This window comes from Schistocerca serialis, chromosome 3 (genome assembly GCF_023864345.2).
Source record: "Schistocerca serialis cubense isolate TAMUIC-IGC-003099 chromosome 3, iqSchSeri2.2, whole genome shotgun sequence".
NCBI classification, from domain to species: Eukaryota; Metazoa; Arthropoda; class Insecta; order Orthoptera; family Acrididae; genus Schistocerca; species Schistocerca serialis.
This window is the reverse complement of record NC_064640.1, coordinates 244,357,197-244,376,175: the sequence shown is the minus strand read 5'-3', so window position 1 is coordinate 244,376,175 and position 18,979 is coordinate 244,357,197.

Below are 18,979 nucleotides of genomic sequence, written 5' to 3'. Positions count from 1 at the left end.
CAGAGAAGACACTTCATGCGCAGGCACAGGTCAAAAGTCGGCCACAGTAGTAAAAACACTCCGGAACAACACACTTAAAACTCACTTGGAGCACACACGACGAAGAATAAAACTGCCAGGTGGGACCTGATGAGGGAAAAGATCAGAGAGGATGGAAAAGGAGGAGAGAGCATGGGGCAGCTGGGGAAGCGGCGGGATGAAGAGAGGAGGGGCAACCATGGGTTCACGAAGAGGCAGAAGACACGTGGGGCAGGAGAGGAAGAGGGAAGACAGGGCAGGAGGGAGTGCAGAGACACAGAAAGGAGGCACAAGAGATGGAGGGGGAGAAGGAGGGGGAAGCCGCTCAGGAGGAGGGAGGGGGAGGAGAGGGAGCCCTGAAGAGGAGGCAGGAAGATGGGGTTAGAGTTGGTAGGAAGGGTAGATGTCAGGTCGAAGCTCATCATCCAGGAGGGGTAGACGGTGGAAGTTGTGTTGGGAAAGGAGATGGAGGGTGTGGAGATGGAGAGAGGGTGGGACACAACGGTAAAGGCGTGATAACTGGTTGGGGGTGGAGAGGATGTTAGAAACCAGGGGGTGAGGGGGATCAAGGCGGCGGACAATATATAGCGTGCAGATGTGTTCAAGGAAAAGGAGAAGGCGGGGGAAGGGGATGAGGTCGTAGAGGATGCACGTGGGGGACAGAAGGCGGATGTGGAAAGCGAGGCAGAGCGCATGGCGTTCGAGGATTTGGAGGGCTTTATAGAACCGGGGAGGGGCGGAAATCCAAGCGATGCTGGCATAATGGAGGATGGGGCGGATCAAGGATTTGTAGGTATGAAGGATGGTGGAAGGATGCAGACCCCACGTCCGGCCGGACAGGAGTTTCAGGAGGCGGAGGTGGTTGTGAGCTATGTTTTGGATGGTAAGGAGATGGGGAGTCCAGGTGAGGTGGCGGTCGAGTGTGAGGCAGAGGTATTTGAGGGTAGGAGTGAGGTGGATAGGACGGCCATAAATGGTGAGATAGAAATCATGGAGGCAGAAGGAGCGGGTGGTGAGGCCGATGATGATCGCCTGGGTCTTGGAGGGATTAACACGGAGTAACCACTCGTTGCACCAAGCGATGAAGCGGTCAAGGTGGGTTTGGAGGGTATGTTGGGGCCGTTTAAGGGTAGGATAAAGGGCTAGGAAGGCGGTGTCATCAGCAAACTGAGAAGATGAATAGGAGGGGGAGGTTTGGGCATACCAGCAGTGTACAGGAGACAGAGGAGAGGAGAAAGGACAGAACCTTGGGGCACGCCAGCAGAGGGGTAGAAAGTATGGGAGTTGGAATTGTGGATAGTCACATAGGAGGGACGATGGGAGAGGAAGGAAGCAACGATACAGACGAAGTTGATGGGGAGAGCATAGGTCTGAAGTTTGAAGAGGAGCCCGGGATGCCAGACATGGTCATAAGCGTTCTGGAGATCAAGGGAAACAAAGATACTGGAGCGACGGGAGTTAAGTTGAAGGGAAAGAAGATTGGTAAGGTTAAGGAGCCGGTCGTCGGCGGTGAAGGAAGGCCGGAAGCCACATTGGGTAAGAGGAAGGAGGCGGTGCTGGTTAAGGTGGTGGTGAACACGGCGAGAGAGGATGGCCTCGAAGACCTTACTGAACACGGAGGTGAGGCAGATTGGATGATAGGAAGACGTATCAGAGGGGGGTTTGTTAGGTTTAGGGAACAGCAGGACACGGGAAGTCTTCCACAGGTTGGGGTAAAATCCAGTGGAGAGGAGGACATTGTACAGGGTAGCAAGGACAGACAGGAAGGACGGAGGGGATTCCTTGAGGTGACGGTAGCTGACGCCATCATGGGCAGGGGTGGTGTTGCGTTTGGAGTGGAGGATGAGTGTGATGTCTTGTGTGGTGATGGGAGTGTTGATGTCTGTGGGGGGTAACCGATCCAAGTACTGGAAGCTAGGGGCGAGTGGGGGGACAGAGGTGTCAGTGCGGTCAAGGACGGTGGGGAAGAGGGAGTAATCAAAATGGGGATCGTCAGGAATGGAGAATACCTCGGATAGGTGGGAAGCAAAATGGTTAGCCTTACTGAGGTTGTCAGGAAAGGGTCGATCGTCACGGAGGATGGGGTGATGCGGGGTGGGATGGCTACCAGTAAGGCGGTGGAAGGCCGACCAGTACTTGGAGGAGTTGACAGGGAGGGTGGAGTTGAGGTGTGTGCATGTCTGGCGCCAGTCCCGGCGTTTCTTTGCTGTAAGGAGGTTCCGGATATGTCGCTGTAATTGCCGGTGGCAAGAGGCAGCAGACTGTCACTATCATATGGACATCCTTTATACGTTTTTACGTCTGAGCACTACACCATGCAGTTTTACATTATTTTATTTTGTTATTTTGGACCACATATGTAAATAGTACGATTAGTTCTTACATCAGTTTTATACATGACTTGTAATAGCTCTCATATTTTGCTATTTAACCCTTGCTTATATTTGGCAACTAAACAATACTCCGTAACTCACAGCTCACTAACTCCATCTGCTGTGAAATGCGGATACTTGGCGCACGCCTCACAAGGGAAACTCATCATCGCAACCCCTCAGATTTAGTGGTAAGATGGTCCAATGGATAGCCCGTCAAAAACTCAACACAGATCAAGCATGAAAACAGGAAGAAGGTGTACTGAACTGTGAAGAAAAAAGCAAAATAGAAACAGTGAACTGTCCAAATTCAACTTGCACAACCTCGAGCATAAGGCAGAAACACGTGGTGTTGATGTGTGGTCATGGTGTTGGACAGAAAAAAGGGAGATTCGTGTTCAACTCTCTCTAATGCCCCCCGTTTTTTCACAAAATTATAAACTGTCCGTCTGATGGCTGACGTGTTTGTTCTCCTTTTGTAGTCTTGGCAATTGTCTTACTATACATTGTTTATAGAATATGAGTCATGTGGGAAGAATATATTACCGTCGCAAGTAAATGCAATGCATAGTGAGAGCAGGTAATATGCTGCATAGACCTCTCACAGAAATGAAAACAACAAATAAACAGGTGTGAACTATGTTACAACCAAGGACTTCAAGAGACAAAACTTCCAATAAGGAACGCAAGAGTAATAACATGTGGTACTTGTGTACAACAAATAGTAGGTACGTACGTCTGGAGGTCCCTCCGTTACACCTCGCTGTTGCGAATAGACGTTACACCACGATGCGGACACCAAACTGAATACAGTGAACATACCCGTCAATGACCGGACGGACAGTTCATAATTTTATGAGGAAAAAAAAATCCTCGAAGGGGATTCGAACATGGATATCCTCCTCCTTCGCAGTCAAACACCGAGACCACATAACCACGACGTCGTGGTTCTTCAGATCAATTCGATGTTGCAGATCTAGAGCTTGAACCGTTCATTGTTTCTATTTTGCTTTTTTTCCGATTTCGAACACCTTCTTCCTATTTTCATGCATGATCTGTCTTCAGTCTTCGACGGGCTGTCGACTGGGGCATCTTACCACTAAATCTTCCTTTGTCAGTGTGTTCCCGTGCCCCGTACCGTGTACATAGCCCGGACATGAGAGGACTATACCTCCGACACGTTTACTTGATGCCGGATCTGTGCAAGCGTGATCCTGTTTTGCATTCACTGGACTACGCCACATGTCTCAACAAGGCAATCTGTTGTCTTTTCTTTTACCCGTCTATTTCATGGCATGTAAAATATATATTTATAACAAAACCGGTCACTGAGTGTGACTTTTTCGGCTGTATTCTGTTCTGTTTATTTATAAGACACCGCACAATATTTCCAGATTTTTGAAGAGGACAGTTATCTGCTGGGACATTCTATATGCTCGGTATCCCATGTAGCTAACACCATCTAATAATCAATAAGTCATGTTACATACAGGGGCAAGGCGTGCTGTAATCGCCGACTACACTTACGGATAACATGCATTTTCTTCCATTTAAACAATTTCCGCCGCGGGCGTAGTTCGTACTTGTAAAACGCACTTTTAACCCTGGACCAATAAAACATTTACGGTTGTCAGCATGACAGGTTCCCATTTGAAAGATCACGGGGGCTCATCAGCTACATGCTACACTCTTGTAGCTTCCCAGCAATAGCGATTAACGGTGCGCGCACATCACGTCGCAAGGTCCATTCCATCTCTCGCTTCGGCTAGAGAAAGAGGAGCAGGGCTGTGCAGCTGTTTTGTTAAATGCAGTGGATAATCGCGTAGAACCTACGATTCTCTAGCGCTTCTAAAGACACGCGTGTTATTCTTTCGCTGCGCTACAGTGCTGAGAGTGTTCATACATAAATCAAGGTACATATTTTATTAATTCGTAGTGTTTTAATACATAACATTTGTTCAGTGTAATTTTAGTGAACAGATGTATTTTATAATGGTTTTAAATTAATTACTGCCTAAGTATGAAGTTGTGTTACCGAAGCAATATGGACGAAGTAGCAGTCTCCTCGAAAGATACAAACATATCAGACTGTAAATGTGTGCTGGGAAGTTTGTGGAAACAACCATTTGGAGGATTTAGTTTTGAAGGGGGAAAGTGACGATATGAAACGGGGGCGGTCTACACCAAATCCTCACATGTAGATACAGTAACTAAAAATTGTGACAGACATTTTCTCTTACAAATAGTTACGTGGCTGTAGGAAGAAACACAAAAACTGTACTGCTGGCCATGTGGTTTGTTCTTTTCCGATGTGTTGTAGATAAAAAAATGGCGTGAGTGACATGAACAATTTCAACTTAAGGAAACGGTACGAAAATTCAAAGAACCGTATTACATCTGTACGGACACTCATTAAATTTGGCAGTACAAGCATAGATTTTTGTTTGAACAATGCCTTGATATTAAATGTTCAGAAGCATAACGAACAAGTGAGGAAAAGCAGACACAATGTGAGCTAACTGATATCACGTTTTCTAGTTGCACAAGATCTTCCTTTCAGAGGACACGATGAAACAGAGGACAGCGATAGTTCGAGCAATAATGTTTAACTGTTAAACTTAATGGCACAAAAACATGAATGTTTGTCAAATCATTTGCAGACCTCGAATGTTTTTCTAGATGTCTCAAGTAACGTACAGAATGACCTCATCGATTGCTAAAGTCATTCGTACAGAAATTTCGAAAGAACTCAGAAAAAGGCCGTTTGTTGCAGTTATGATGGATGAAAAGATAGATATTGAGCAAGTCCCAACTTGATGTTTGGTTTGTGAGGCGCTCAACTCCTCGATCATCAGCACCCGAACTTCCAACTGTTTTGCGATATGTGTTATCCACTGGTGAAATGCGTGAGAGGTTTTTTTGGATCTGTTGATGTCAGTGATAACAAATTTGCTGATAGCTTACCGTAGCATCTGGTTCGCTGCATAGGTGAATTTTATTGTGGTAGAAAACTCGTAGCTCAGACATAAGATGGCTGTGCAGTCATCGCTGGGCAATAAATGGGGTACAAAAATTTTCGAGAGGCAAACACCCTTCAGCTCTTTTCGCACACTGCTACGCTCATAAACTGAATTTAGTACTGCAATATATTTTGCACTTCCGTATATGTACACGGGAGCGCAAACTATATTTGTCGAAACGTCCTGGTTTTTCCTCCTTTTTCTCCAAATCGTCTAAAGTACAGATTTAGAAATGGCTGTTAGTCAAACTTTCACTAACATTGAGTGATTTAAAGCTAATTCACTGTCATTAAATTTTGGAAAGACACACTACATGCAGTTCAGAACCTGTAAGAGATTTCCTTCCAGCGTGTGTATAACATATGAAGACATTCAGATTGAAGAAGTTGAAAGTTTTAAATTTCTGACATGTCCGAAAGAACAGACACCATATCTACAGTATATAAGTATAGCCCGCATCTCGTGGTCGTGCGGTAGCGTTCTCGCTTCCCACGCACGGTTTCCCGGGTTCGATTCCCGGCGAGGTCAGGGATTTTCTCTGCCTCGTGATGGCTGGGTGTTGTGTGCTGTCCTTAGGTTAGTTAGGTTTAAGTAGTTCTAAGTTCTAGGGGACTGATGACCATAGATGTTAAGTCCCATAGTGCTCAGAGCCATTTGAACCATTTTATATAAGTATATAGTTCTGGCAACATCGGCCACGACCTCCTTCTTCTGTGCGAATGCACACATACTCCCCGAATTCTTTCGGGACTTGGTAAAATGTCTTCCACGAGTAATGAGTGTGTTGGGGTGGGACACTACGAATGTAGTGTGTGGACATACAAGGTAAGAATGTGGGTCTCGCGGGAGGCGTGCGCGAAATAGTCCCTGCAGTCGCGCTATCGTCTGTGCCCTCGGTGGCTCAGCTGGATAGAGCATCTGCCATATAAGCAGGGGATGCCGGGTGCGAGTCCCGATCGGGGCACACAATTTCACCTGTCCTTGTTGATATATATCAACGCCCGTTAGCAGCTGAAGGTATTAATATAATTCTAATTTACCATCTACTTCGCGTGATGGATGGCCCCTGGTGCACGAAATTGTGTTTCTACCAGAGATATGTCACGAGAAGCACATAACCCTATTTCCTAGTAACTTCGTTCAGTGTGAGAGGAGTCAAAATAAGCGAACACGTCTCGGCGTATCTTTAGATACTCGATTGTTTCTGAGAAAACAGTGGTCAAAGTTTTCGAGGTACTATTTGTGCCTTTTAGCGAGGGCGTAGTTCAAACGAAGCGGCTGTACAGTGACTAGCGTTGTAGCTCTACACTTTTTCGACCCGTGTTCGATACCCGGTCATGATTTTTATTTTAGTCTTCCATTTATCTACCCATGTCCGTAGGAGATTAATACACGAATGTTTCCCAATGTATACTGAAATAATGTTTTCCTTATTCGTATACTAATTGCCTATCTGGAAAAGAAATTTTAAAAAAGTACGAAAGCAAATGAATGAGAAAATCATTTGAAATTGTTTTCGGTGAAATTCGTGGAGTGTATCTTGATTCATAGTCAGTTGCAAGCGCCAGTTTTCGGTAAAGTGATCCGTTGTGCATGGTATGCCGCGGAATTATTGTCAACACGAAATCTTCAACAATGTTAGTGACGTTTCTTTCCCGAGTGAGATTCATCCAAAGAAATGTCGCTGCAACAAACCTGTCTTCGTACGACGCTCGTGGTGTTCGAAAGATAAATGTTCCGAATTTTCTATGATCGGCATAATCCAAGGGCATGCACCAAATCTCCCTGAAGAATAAACGTACGAATAAAATACAAAATTTAATATTAGAATTGATATAAGACTGAAATATAAGAATACAAGTCTTCAAAAACATTGTAATCCTTCAAAATATTATATACACGTATAATAAATGAATGACGCTTATTGTGAAACCCATTTGTAATTTTACAAATAATATAACGCCCTTGTGTCTTCTGACTTGATAAGAAACAATCACTTGGTAAACTTCTGACATGGGTAGATAAATGACATAAAATAAAATAACTCAAACAATAATAGAGTTTAGAATACGGAGCGCAAAAGTGAAAGATCACATCGTTAGCAACTGCACCACCGTTTCGACAGAGTTTCATTGCTCTAATAGGTACCTAAATTAGTCGAAAACTTTGTCCAGCGTTTTCTCAGAAATGGTCGAATATCTACGGATAAGCCGAGACACGTGTTCGTTTATTTTGACTACTCTTCCACTGATTTCGGAGAAATCGGGTTATGGCACGCACTTGTGTTCTCTTCGTCAGTTAATTCTAAAAATTCAGTACAACTGTCTCTGGGATACTGATCTCTCAAAATATCTGGAACAAAATCACGGTATCGACGCTCAGCGACCTCATCTGTGTGCTCCTTCAACTTTCCGTGCTGAAGAACTCTAGTTTACAATTCAATAACATTTATTCGAGACCCAGTCATCTGAAACTTTTGGTATAGTTGGACTTGCGATTCTACAGCTCATCTTTGCCTCAGAAACGCTTCTGAGTTTGATTTCATACATCTAATTTCTGCGAGGTAGTTCAATAGACGTTTTTCCAAAACTTTTTCACTTACAATGTAGACATAGTGTTTGTATTTGATGCTTTTGCATCAAAAACTGATGCATTAACACAGGATTGATAACTCTAGTCAGTGTGAATTTGTGGTAAATCTAGTGCCTCCCGCCGCGGAAGTCGAACACGCGCCAGAACAAATGGACGTGGTCAGCCCATAGAGGGCTCCGTGTCCGCGGCGGCTATTCCGCGCAGCGAGGGCGCCACCGCTACACCACGTGCAGACCGCGGCCAGTAGGCGCTCCATCCGGTTTCGTATATAGGGACCCGCTCTGCCCAAGTCCAGGTTCCTCACCATCGTCCTGCAGAACATCCACCCCTTCCAGCGCCCCCCACACACTCCAGCAGATTTCCCTTGCTGCCCGCTCTGTTTTCCACTTAAACACCTACGCCACATACTCCCACAACCATGCCCACTTAACCTTCACCCACCAAAACACCCTCGTTTAAGCCCCTCTCTCCCCTTCCCGCACCCTTCCCACCCCCAACCTCATGGCGCGTCAACAGTATCGTCTCCTCTACCTCAACATTCGCTCCCTTCCTGCAAACAAATACCTCTTCAAGCATACCCTCTCCCAGCACCAGGTTGACTCTCTCATCCTTAATGAAACCTTCCTCCAACCCCACCATGTTGTCCACACCTCCTCTTATCTCCTTCACCGCACTGACAATCCCCTTCCCCTGGCCTGAGGTTGGGTCGCTATAGGCCACCTCAGCCATCTCCCTGTCCGGCCACAACCCCTCCTCCATCACCCGAACGAACACCTTCTCCTCAGCCTATTTTTTCCCTCCCTCACCGTCACCTGGGCCACTATCTATATCCGCCCCGCAGCCTCTCTCCCCTTTGACTTCATTTCCCATTTTGGCCATACCTTCTCCACCAATGTGATTTGCCGCTGACCTCAACATCCACAGCCGTGACCCTGCCACCCTCCGGCAGAGGCATCAGTTCCTTGCCACCCTCCTTGGTGACCTTGTTCCTCTCCCAGAGCACACCCGTCCTGAAAGTAACTCCACCCCCGATGTTATCCTCGCTTCCCCCAACCTCCTTGGTCGCATCGCCGTTGCTGTCCTCTATCCTGTTGGTAGTGACCATCTCCCTGTCCTTCTCACCATCTCCTCTACCCGTCTCACCACTGCAGCCACCCGCCCAGCTGCCCCTCCAAAGTCTGTCCATGACTACCACCGTGCCAATTGGGATGCCTACCAGGAATCCATTGCCTTACAGGTCGAAAGCCACTCCATCACCTTTCACCACCCTGATGACATCACCCATGCCTCTTCCTTCCTTCAGAACACCATCACTGACGCTGTGGAGGCTCATGTCCCTACCAAACTCATCCACCCTCACCGCCCTACGCATCCTCCACAGGCCGTACTTCTTCTGCGTGAATCCCGCAGGCTCTACCGCTTCTTCCTCCGCACTCGTGACTGGGATACTCTTACCCGCCACAGGCAATTACGACGACATATCCGGAACTTCCTTACAGCAAAGAAGCGCCGGGACTGGCGCCAGGCATGCACACGCCTCAACTCCACCCTCCCTGTCAACTCCTCCAAGTACTGGTCGGCCTTCCACCGCCTTACTGGTAGCCATCCCACCCCACGTTACCCCATCCTCCGTGACGATCGACCCTTTCCTGACAACCTCAGTAAGGCTAACCATTTTGCTTCCCACCTATCCGAAGTCTTCTCCATTCCTGACGATCCCCATTTTGATTACTCCCTCTTCCCCACCGTCCTTGACCGCACTGACACCTCTGTCCCCCCGCTCGCCCCTAGCTTCCAGTACTTGGATCGGTTACCCCCCTCAGACATCAACACTTCCATCACCACACAAGACATCACACTCGTCCTCCGCTCCAAATGCAACCCCGCCCCTGGTCATGATGGCGTCACCTACTGTCACCTCAAGGAATCCCCTCCATCCTTCCTGTCTGTCCTTGCTACCCTGTACAATGTCCTCCTCTCCACTGGATTTTACCCTGACCTGTGGAAGACTTCCCGTGTCCTGCTGTTCCCTAAACCTAACAAACACCCCTCTGATACCTCTTCCAATCGTCCAATCTGCCTCACCTCCGTGTTCAGTAAGGTCTTTGAGGCCATCCTCTCTCGCCGTATTCACCACCACCTTAACCAGCACTGCCTCCTTCCTCTTACCCAATGTGGCTTCCGGCCTTCCTTCTCTGCCGACGACCAACTCCTTAACCTTACCAATCTTCTTTCCCTCCAACTTAACTCCCATTGCTCCGGTATCTTTGTTTCCCTTGATCTCCAGAACGCCTATGACCGTGTCTGGCATCCCGGGCTCCTCTTCAATCTCCAGACCTATGCGCTCCCCATCGACTTCGTCCGTCTCGTTGCTTCCTTTATCTCCCATCGTCTTTCCTATGTGACTATCCACACTTCTAACTCCCGTACTTTCTACCCTTCTGCCGGCGTGCTCCAAGGTTCTGTCCTTTCCCCTCTCCTCTATCTCCTGTACACTGCTGATATGCCCAAACCTCTCCCTCCTGTTCATCTTCTCCAGTTTGCTGATGACACCACCCTCCTAGCCCTTTATCCTACGCTTATACAGTCCCACCGTACCCCCAACCACCTTGACCACTTCACCGCACAGTGCAACCAGTGGTTCCTCCGTGTTAATCCCTCCAAGATCCAGGCGATCATCATCGGCCCCACCACCTGCTCCTTCTGCATCCATTATTTCTACCTCACCAAATACCTTGGCCTCACACTCGACCGCCGCCTCACCTGGACTCCCCATCTCCTTACCATCCAAAACAAAGCTCACAACCGCCTCCGCCTCCTGAAACTCCTATCTGGCCGGATGTGGGGTCTTCATCCTTCCACCATCCTTCATACCTACAAATCCATGATCCGCCCCATCCTTTGTTATGCCAGCGTCGCTTGGATTTCTGCCCCTCCCCAGTTCTATAAAGCCCTCCAAATCCTCGAACGCCATGTGCTCTGCCTCACCTTCCACATCCGCCTTCCGTCCCCCATGCGCATCCTCTACAACCTCATACCCTTCCCCCACTTTCTCCTTTTCCTTTAACACATCCGCACACTATATATTGTCCGCCGCCTTGATCCCTCTCACCCCCTGGTGTCTCCCTTCCTCTCCACCCCCAAGCAGTTGCCGTGCCTTTACCGTTGTGTCCCACCCTCTCTCCACCTCCACACCCTCCATCTCCTTTCCCAACACAACTTCCACGGTCTACCCCTCCCGGATGATGAGCTTCGCCCTGACATCTACCATAACTACCAACTCTAACCCCATCTTCCTGCCTCCTCCTCATGGCTCCCTCTCCTCCCCCTCCCTCCTCCTGAGTGGCTTCCCCCTCCTACTCCCCCTTCATCTCTTGTGCCTCCTTTCAGTGTCTCTGCACTCCCTCCTGCCCTGTGTTCCCTTTTCCTCTCCCGCCCCACGTGTCTTCTGCCTCTTTGTGAACCCAAGGTTGCCTCTCCTCTCTTCATCCCACCGCTTCCCTGCTGCCCCATGCTCTCCCTTCCTTTTCCATCCTCTCTGACCTTTTCCTCGGCAGGTCCCACCTGATAGTTTTATTCTTCGTCATGTGTGCTCCAAGTGCATTTTAAGTGTGTTGTTTCAGAGAGTTTTTAATACTGTGGCCAACTTTTAACCTGTGCATGCGCATTCAGTGTCTTCTCTGTGTTTTAAGAATCGCCAACTGTGTTTTTTACTTTCTGGTGACTTTTTTAACTGTACCCCATAAACGTCTCCATGTCAGTGTATTTTAACCTCCATTTTCTCCCCTTACTCTGTTTTATGTTCCCCTTTTTTATCTCCTTATGTATGTATCATTTTATTCTTGTTTTAGTTGTCATGTCACTAAGCTGAAGAACGGCGTATTGTACCACTGACAGCCCTCCCCTGCCCATATGAGGCAGGGGAATGAAATCACAATAAATAAAAAAAAGAAAACCTAGTCCAGCCGTCATTCGAGGGTTGGATTCCCTCACTTCCTCATCAAGGACTTGCACTGCCTGGGCTACTCTCAGGGTGTATCTTCGACATGGAAGAGCCCCAACCGTGCCTGTCGCGTTGTTGCCCGTCTGCACACCGTCACTGCTGCCTACCGCCACCATCTCTTGGTGCTCGCCGCTTCTACTGCCGCCACCGCCGCCGCCTGGTCGCCGTCTCTCGGTGCTCCCCGCTTCTTCTGCCGCCATCGCCACCTGGTCGCCGTCTCTCGGTGCTCGCCGCTTCTTCTGCCGCCGTCGCCGCCTGGTCGCCGTCTGTCGGTGCTCGCCGCTTCTTCTTCCGCCGCCGTCGCCGCCTGGTCGCCGTCTCACGGTGCTCGCCGCTTCTTCTGCCGCCGCCGTCGCCACCTGGTCGCTGTCTCTCGGTGCTCGCCGCTTCTTCTGCCGATGCCGCCGTCTCTCGGTGCTCGCCGCTTCTTCTGCCGCTGCCGCCGCTCTCGGTGCTCGCCGCTTCTTCTGCCACCGCTGCCGCCGTCTCTCGGTGCTCGCCGCATCTTCTGCCGCTGCCGCCGCTCTCGGTGCTCGCCGCTTCTTCTGCCGCTGCCGCCGTCTCTCGGTGCTCGCCGCTTCTTCTGCCGCGGCCGCCGTCTCTCGGTGCTCGCCGCTTCTTCTGCCGCTGCCGCCGTCTCTCGGTGCTCGCCGCATCTTCTGCTGCTGCCGCCGTCTCTCGGTGCTCGCCGCTTCTTCTGCTGCTGCTGCTGTCTCTCAGTGCTCGCCGCTTCTTCTGCCGCTGCCGCTGTCTCTTGCTGCTCACCGCTTCTTCTGCCGCTTCCGCTGCCTGGTCGCCATCTCTTGGTGCTCGCCGCTTCTTCTGCTGCTGCCGCTGTCTCTCGGTGCTCGCCGCTTCTTCTGCCGCTGCCGCCGCTTTCGGTGCTCGCCGCTTCTTCTGCCACCGCCGCCTGATCGCCGTCTCTCAGTGCTCGCTGCTTCTTCTGCCTCTGCCGCCGTCTCTCGGTGCTCGCCGCTTCTTCTGCCGCTGCTGCTGTCTCTCAGTGCTCGCCGCTTCTTCTGCCGCTGCCGCTGTCTCTTGCTGCTCACCGCTTCTTCTGCCGCTTCCGCTGCCTGGTCGCCATCTCTTGGTGCTCGCCGCTTCTTCTGCTGCTGCCGCTGTCTCTCGGTGCTCGCCGCTTCTTCTGCCGCTGCCGCCGCTCTCGGTGCTCGCCGCTTCTTCTGCCACCGCCGCCTGATCGCCGTCTCTCAGTGCTCGCTGCTTCTTCTGCCGCTGCCGCCGCTCTCGGTGCTCGCCGCTTCTTTTGCCACCGCCGCCTGATCGCCGTCTCTCAGTGCTCGCTGCTTCTTCTGCCTCTGCCGCCGTCTCTCGGTGCTCGCCGCTTCTTCTGCTGCTGCCGTCGTCTCTCGGTGCTCGCCACTTCTTCTCCCAGTGCCGCTGCCTGGTCGCCGTCTCTCGATGCTCGCCGCTTCTTCTGCCACTGCAGCCGTCTCTTGGTACTCGCTGCTTCTTTTGCTGCCATCGCCGCCTGGTCGCTGTCTCTTGGTGCTCGCCACTTCTTCTGCTGTTGAAGCCGTCTCTCGGTGCTCGCCGATTCTTCTGCCACTGCCGCCGCCTGGTCGCCGTCTCTTGGTGCTCGCCGCTTCTTCTGCTGTTGCCGCCGTGTCTTAGTGCTCGCCACTTCTTCTGCCGCTGCCACCGCCGCCTGGTCGCCATTTTTCGGTGCTCGCCGCTTCTTCTGCTGCTGCCGCTGTCTCTCTCTGCTCACCGCTTCTTCTGCCGCTGCCGCCGCCTGGTCGCCGTCTCTCGATGCTCGCCACTTCTGCCGCTGCTGCCACTGCTGCTGTCTCTCGGTGCTCGACGCTTCTTCTGCCACTGCCGCTGTCTCTCGCTGCTCACCGCTTCTTCTGCCACTGCCGCCGCCTGGTCGCCATCTCTCGGTGCTCGCCACTTCTTCTGCCACTGCCACCGCTGCTGCTGTCTCTCGGTGCTCGCCGCTTCTTCTGCCGCTGCCGCTGTCTCTCGCTGCTCGCCGCTTCTTCTGCCGCTGCCGCCGCTGCCGCCGTTGCCGCCGCTGCCGCCGCCTCTCGGTGTTCGCTACCGCATGCAATCATGGACGCCCCAACTACCACCATCATCTACACCTCCCCTTCACCTACCCCCACTGTAACATCATGGAGTGCTTCCTCTGGGATTAACCTGTCTCATCCACCTCCCGTACTCACAGTCTCCTCCCAATCTATCTCCTCTCCATCACTGTATCCCCACCTGTACATCACTCCTGCTCCTACCCCGTCTACTGCACCTGCACCTGCTGCTGCTCCTGCTCCTGCCTCTGTCCCTGCTCCCACCCCCCTCTCGCTCCTGTCGCCCGCCGAGACTACTTTCCCCCTCTCCCCCCTGCAACTACCACTGCTTCCCCTGCCCAAGTCACCGCCCACCGCGCCACAGTCGCCGCCACAGAGCGCCCTACCCTCTCATCCAGTGCAACTGCCTCACAGGATGGTCCTGCCTCCCACCACCTCCCCATCCATCCAGTCCCTCATCCCTCCTCCCAGGCAACACCCACCAAAAAATCTTCCAAATGGCCCAGTGGCGACCTCTCCTCTACTCCCTCATCCAAAAAGTCACTGCCCGCCCCACCTCCCACTGACCCCGCTATGGATACCACCCCACCTCCCTCCTCTCCAGCCCCCTCCCTGTATACCTTTGTCCTAGCCAACCCTGGTCCAAAATTCCTGGATGCCAGCACCCTCACCCTTGAAATCCGGAAGTACATCCCCAGTGCACCCGTCACCCAACTTATCCCTCGCAGAGACTCTGTTCTCATCAAGTCTCCCTCTCCATCCTTCCATACTGATCTCCTCCGGCGCCTTCCCTGCATCACCTTTGGGCCCCACACATCCCTCACCCCATTCCTTACATCCTCCTCTCCTCGTGAGCCCTGACCGCCTCGTCATCCGCCGACCCTCACCGCCGTCATCACAAAACTCAGCCCCTGTGGTCACGGAGGCTGAGGTGTTGGCGGAACTGAATGCCCACCCAGCCCTGGAAGTCCGCTCTGCCTGCCGTATTTACAACTCCTCTGGCCCTACTTTCCTCATGCGAATATTTACAGAGTCCGCCTCCTCCATCGACCGCCTCCTCACGCAGGGAGCCCTGATTTTCAACCGCCGCCACACTGTTGACCTGTCCCGTTCCCCTCCTCAATCCTACCGCTGCCAGCGTTGTCTTCTGTACAATGACCACCTCACCCAAAACTGCAAGAACCCACCCACCTGCCCCCATTGCAAAGCCTCCCACTTCCCTAAACAGTGTCCCAACCTCACCTCCCCCCCGTCCTGCAACACCTACAATGAACCTCACCCCACCCATTCCTCCAAATGCAAAGCCAAGCCCCCTCCCACCAACCAAGAACTTACTGTCCCCGTTCGCCCCATTGACCCACCCATCCACCCTAACAATTCCCTCCGCCCTCCCCCTACAGCAGAAGACATCATCCGGTTCCTCACCATCGTCCTGCAGAACATCCACCCCTTCCAGCGCCCCCACACACTCCAGCAGATTTCCCTTGCTACCCCCTCTGTTTTCCATTTAAACACCTACACCACATACTCCCACAACCAGGCCCACTTTACCTTCACCCACCTAGACATCCTCGTTTAAGCCCCTCTCTCCCCTTCCTGCACCCTTCCCACCCCCAGCCTCATGGCGCGTCAACAGTATCGTCTCCTCTACCTCAACATTCGCTCCCTCCCTGCAAACAAATACCTCTTCATGCATACCCTCTCCCAACACCAGGTTGACTCCTTCATCCTTAATGAAACCTTCCTCCAACCCCACCATGTTGTCCGCACCTCCCCTTATCTCCTTCACCGCACTGACAATCCCCTTCCCCTAGCCCGAGGTGGGGTCGCTATAGGCCACCTCAGGCATCTCCCTGTCCGGCCATTTTCTCCCCTTTACTGTGTTTTATGTTCCCCTTTATTTCGCCTTATGATGTAGCATTTTATTCTTATTTTAGTTGTCATGTCACTCGGCTGAAGAGCGGCATATTGTGCCGCTGACAGCCCTCCCCTGCCCATATGAGGCAGGGGAACGAAATCACAATAAAGAAAAAAAAATCCTAGTCCAGTCAGTCTGGTACTCGCTCTGGATTGCGTCTCTATCTCGGCGGTACTGCGTTCTGGTCATTGCTCGTTGTTGACATTTGCCTGGCTCTGGTTCCGAGTTGATTTACTGTTGGTGTTTGGTGTTGTGGTTTCTACAAGCCTCCGTTGTTTATCTCTTCCTTGTTGTGTCGGTCATAGTCGGTCGTGGTCGGTTGTTGTCAGTTGTCGTTGGTCTGTCGTCCGACTCGTCCTGTGGTTACCCGGTGGTGCGTGCTCCACCGCCGGCGGCTTCCCCGCCTGGCGGCTCCGATCCGCAGCCCAAGGCGTTCCCGTGAGTGGTTTTGGTTACTACAGTCAACTTTTGCCTTCTTTTCGATAGTAAGTTAAATGTCCGAAATATGCGTAAAATTGCGACTATTGAAAAAGTAGTAAGAGATGAATTTTTCAAAAAAAATGGTTCAAATGGCTCTGAGCACTATGGGACTCAACTGCTGAGGTCATAAGTCCCCTAGAACTTAGAACTACTTAAACCTAACTAACCTAAGGACAACACACACATCCATGCCCGAGGCAGGATTCGAACCTGCGACCGTAGCGGTCGCGCGGTTCCAGACTGTAGCGCCAGAACCGCTCGCCCATGAATTTTTCAAGTGGGAATAACATTGTTTGCTTTTGAAACGAGCACTTTATACTGTAAGTTAGATCAGTAGTAGTTCCCATGTGTGTTCTGCAATGCAGCATGCAAATCACATCATGGCGAGCCGAGAGTCTAATACACTGGACGTCAGAAAGACAAGAGTTAACGTAACAAGCGAAAAACTCAATCAGCGAGTTCTACCTTGCCGAAGCCTGCACTGTGACACATCAGAATCATCATAGATCAGTTTAGATGTGGAAAATAATTAATTTGAGGCTCCGTTATGTCTTACACAATCTATGCTAAGAGCTTGCAGCAGGAGAGTATCGAAGATGAGCAAGTGCTCACAGCTCTTAAGACATGCTACTTTAGAGTCCATGTTTACTGGACTTTTTTCTTTGTTTTGATCCATATTACTACCTATAAAAAAATGGAAAGCTAAGAGAATTCATTAGAAGAGACTGAGAAGTCGAACTTTGCGTGTACGCAAGTACTATTTTACCTATATTTGGGTAAATACATTTGAATGTGGTGCAAAAAAATTTAGAGCCTTCATATACTTTTCAGCACTCTGTAAAGTACTTTGAAGTATTTACATTATTTTTCCACAAATGCTTTTGAATATGGAGCAAAATATTCAGAACATTCGGATACTTTTTAGCACCCTGTAAAGTGCTTTGAAATTCTACAAGTAACCTTTACGTAATTTTTTTGTTGAGTATGGAGCAAAAATTTAGAGCGTTTGGATACTTTTGAGCGTCCTGCAAAGCACCTTGAATTACTGCAGTTTCACTCAGTACATAATTTTTTTAGATAAATAGTTTTGAATAAAGCACAAAAAATCAGAGCGTTCAGATATCTTTTAGCACTCTGCAAAGAACTGTAAAGTACAATAAGTTACACCCTTTACGTAATTTTTTTGGCAAACACTTTTGAATAACGTGCAAAGAATCGTAATCTTTTGATGATAAAAAGAATATATATAGTGGTTCTTTTTCCTCCCAGTTCCCCTTCTCGATATCATATTAAAAAGAGGGAGATGAAATTTACTGATGAGGCAGAATTTTAGTTGCACACATATTTTATAATGTTGGAAATGCTGTTAGAGAGATTAATTTTTAATATCGCACAAAAATTGAGGTGTATGAGTGAGGGGGAGGGGCGGTAGTGCGTGAGTGCGAACTTATGAAAATTTTGGTAAATAATCGAATAGCACCATCTTGTCTTGTGATATAAGTGGTTGTTTCATTTTTATGAAAGTTAACAATTTTCTTTTAATTCCCAACATGCTACCCGGCATTTTTAGATTTCCTGCCATCCGTTATCCTTGATTTTTAAAATTCCCATCATCTTTAATTTTTAAATTTCCCACCATCTGCCATTATTAATTTTTAAATTTCCTGCAATTTCCTGCCTTGATGATGTCATACAGTCAAGGTAACTGATGATGCAATATGTGCATATGTAAGATCACTGATGTTATCATGTGACAGACATAATCACATGACGACCTTGAAAGTCAAATAAGATCAAAGCGTGCCGAAGTCACCACAGCATCCCTACTCGAGTCCAAGAATTCTTTCGCCACCTCAAAGTTATTTGGTACCCTATAAATATTGTACTTGAGACTGATGTTTAACATTGTGGAGAGGTCAAAAGTCACACTCATTGCTACATAGTTGCAAATCACATACAATATCACCAGTGAAAACCAAATCTCACATATCTACTGCATGCTTAGCGCTAGGCATTTGGTCAACTATTTTTTGCAGTTTCTTATTTTTGGGGTCGAAAACTGATCAACTTACACGATATTCTTCTTTATAACCTCCCCGTTTGTGTGAGGTCTCTTTGCTTGTTCTGTACTGAAAGCCAAGGCGAAACTAACCTCCATCCTTAAATCTGTTTCCATTGTTAACTTGGTGTTGTGGGTTGGCAGGGGAGCCAACACCTTAATAATAGAGGAAGCCGAAAGGCACGCGTTTTAGCTCACGCAGGCTGGCGTGAGGTCTGGAACAGGACAAGGAAATTAAAACTTAGAAAAACGGACGTAGCTGCTGGAATACTTAACTTTAATCCGTTAATGGTGAACGTCGGTCTGACGGTACGTGATTAACAAGATCAATAGCAACTGATAATGGCGCCTTGCTAGGTCGTAGCAAATGACGTAGCTGAAGGCTATGCTAATTATCGTCTCGGCAAATGAGAGCGTATTTTGTCAGTGAACCATCGCTAGCAAAATCGGTTGTACAACTAGGGCGAGT